At 79.2% G+C, this 2500-nt stretch overlaps 1 non-coding gene across 1 annotated transcript in view; it reads left to right on the top strand.

Annotated features, from left to right (window-relative positions):
• LOC139043889 (5.8S ribosomal RNA) overlaps positions 1 to 136 on the top strand; it is a 153-nt gene extending 17 nt beyond the window's left edge. Inside the window, exon 1 of the ribosomal RNA XR_011500954.1 lies at positions 1 to 136. This exon is cut by the window's left edge and continues 17 nt beyond it. This is a non-coding gene — a ribosomal RNA (5.8S ribosomal RNA).
• The last annotated feature ends 2364 nt before the right edge of the window (positions 137 to 2500 follow it).

The following is a 2500-nucleotide window of genomic DNA, read 5'->3' as shown; positions in this document are numbered from 1 at the left end:
CACTCGGCTCGTGCGTCGATGAAGAACGCAGCTAGCTGCGAGAATTAATGTGAATTGCAGGACACATTGATCATCGACACTTCGAACGCACTTGCGGCCCCGGGTTCCTCCCGGGGCTACGCCTGTCTGAGCGTCGCTTGACGATCAATCGCCCCCGGGGTGTGGGTGTCGCCTGCCCCGGGGTGCGCGGCTGGGGGGTCTCTCGCAGGGCCCGCCCCGGGCCCTCCGTCCCCCTAAGTGCAGACGCGGTGCCCCTCCTCCGCCCCGCGCGCCCGCCCCTCCTCCCACGCGCCCCGGCGCCCGGTCGTCGGAGGCGCGTGGGGGTCGGCGGCGGCGGCGCCGCGCGGGGTCCCGGGGTGGGGGCCGCCGCCCGCGAGTCGAGGGAGAGACAGACGCGAGAGCTCGCGCCGAGGTGCCCGTGGCCGCCACGGTGCCTTCGGGGGCTCCCTCGCGCCGCACGCGGCCTCGGGGTGGCCGGGGCGGGGACGAGACGGGTCCCGCGGCGCGCGGTCGGGGCCGCCGGGTTCGGGGGGCCCGCGTCCGGGCCGCCTGTCCGGTCGCCGCTCGCCCCCGTCGGCGGTCCGTCCCGGTGCGTCCGGCCGGCCCCTCGCCGGTCCCCGGCGCGCCCGGGTCCCGGACCGTGACCCCTCCCCGGCCTCGCCCCGTCGGGGTGGCTCGCGCCGAGGCCGAGTCGCGTGCGCGGGGCCGCGCCCCGGGGACGCGTGCCCCGGCGGTGACCCGCGGGACGCCGCGGCGTCGTCCGCCGCCGCGCGCCCTCCCCTGGGTCGCGGCCGCGCCGCGCCGTGTGCCCCGAGCCCCGGGCGGGCGGGCGGGCGGGCGCCGCGTCCGCCGCCCGACGGGCCGTGGCGGCTCGCGGCGGAGGGGCGGGTGTCGGGAGGCGGTGGGACGCGCGCGGGTAAGGTCGGCGGTCGGGGGCGACCGCCGGCCCCGCCGCGCCCGCCGCCGCCCCTCCGCCCTCTCCTCCCCCGCGTCGCCGCGACGCGTCCGCCGTGCGCGTGGCGGCGTCCCGCTCCGCCCCCCTCCTCCCCGGCGGGGCCCCTCGCCCGTGCCGCCGGCTCGTGCCCCCGTCCGCCCGCCCGCGTCTCTCCGCCCGCCCGCCCGCTCGCCCGCCCGCCCGCCCTCCTTCGGGGGTCGGTCGTGGCGGGGGGGGCGGGGCGGGGCGGAAGGCCGGGCGGACGTCGGCCGTGGCCTCGCGCGCCCGGGGTCCTCCTCCGCGGCGCTCGTCTCTCCGTCGCTCCCCCGCCTCGCTCGCGGGCTTCCCGCGCGCGGCGGCGGCCGCCGCCGCCGCGCCCTCCGAGACGCGACCTCAGATCAGACGTGGCGACCCGCTGAATTTAAGCATATTAGTCAGCGGAGGAAAAGAAACTAACCAGGATTCCCTCAGTAACGGCGAGTGAACAGGGAAGAGCCCAGCGCCGAATCCCCGCCCCGCGGTGGGGCGCGGGAAATGTGGCGTACGGAAGGCCCACTCCCCGGCGCCGCTCGTGGGGGGCCCAAGTCCTTCTGATCGAGGCCCAGCCCGTGGACGGTGTGAGGCCGGTAGCGGCCCCCGCGCGCCGGGTCCGGGCCTTCCCGGAGTCGGGTTGCTTGGGAATGCAGCCCAAAGCGGGTGGTAAACTCCATCTAAGGCTAATACCGGCACGAGACCGATAGTCAACAAGTACCGTAAGGGAAGTTGAAAAGAACTTTGAAGAGAGAGTTCAAGAGGGCGTGAAACCGTTAAGAGGTAAACGGGTGGGGTCCGCGCAGTCCGCCCGGAGGATTCAACCCGGCGGCGTGGTCCGGCCGTGCCGGCGGTCCGGCGGATCTTTCCCGCGCCCCGTTCCTCCCGGTCCCTCCACCCGCCCTCCGTCCCCCGCCGTCCCCCCGCCGTCCTCCTCCCTCCCGGGGGGGAGCGTGCGCGCGGGGGGGCTCCGGCGGGTGCGGGGGAGGGCGGGCGGGGCCGGGGGTGGGGTCTGCGGGGGACCGCCCCCCGGCCGGCGACCGGCCGCCGCCGGGCGCATTTCCACCGCGGCGGTGCGCCGCGACCGGCTCCGGGACGGCTGGGAAGGCCGGCGGGGAAGGTGGCCCGGGGGGCCCCGCTCCGTCCCCTCCTCTCCGGAGGGGGCGGCCGGCGGGGCCCACCCCCCGGGTGTTACAGCCCCCCGGCAGCAGCGCTCGCCGAATCCCGGGGCCGAGGGAGCCAGACCCGTCGCCGCGCTCTCCCCCCTCCCGGCGCCCACCCCCGCGGGGGGCTCCCCCGCGAGGGGGGTCCCCCTCCGCGGGGGCGCGCCGGCGTCCCGGGGGGGCCGGGCCGCCCCTCCCACGGCGCGACCGCTCCCCCACCTCCCCTCCCCGCCCGCCGCCGCCGCCTTCCCGGGCGGCGACGGTCGCGGCGGGTCGGGGAGGCGGGGCGGACTGTCCCCAGTGCGCCCCGGGCGGGTCGCGCCGTCGGGCCCGGGGGGCCGTCGCACGCGCAGCGAGCGAAGCGAGCGCACGG

This window comes from Equus asinus, unplaced genomic scaffold (genome assembly GCF_041296235.1).
Source record: "Equus asinus isolate D_3611 breed Donkey unplaced genomic scaffold, EquAss-T2T_v2 contig_406, whole genome shotgun sequence".
Lineage (NCBI taxonomy): Eukaryota > Metazoa > Chordata > Mammalia > Perissodactyla > Equidae > Equus > Equus asinus.
The sequence above is the reverse complement of the archived record's forward strand: the minus strand, read 5'-3'. Positions and strand labels throughout refer to the sequence as shown.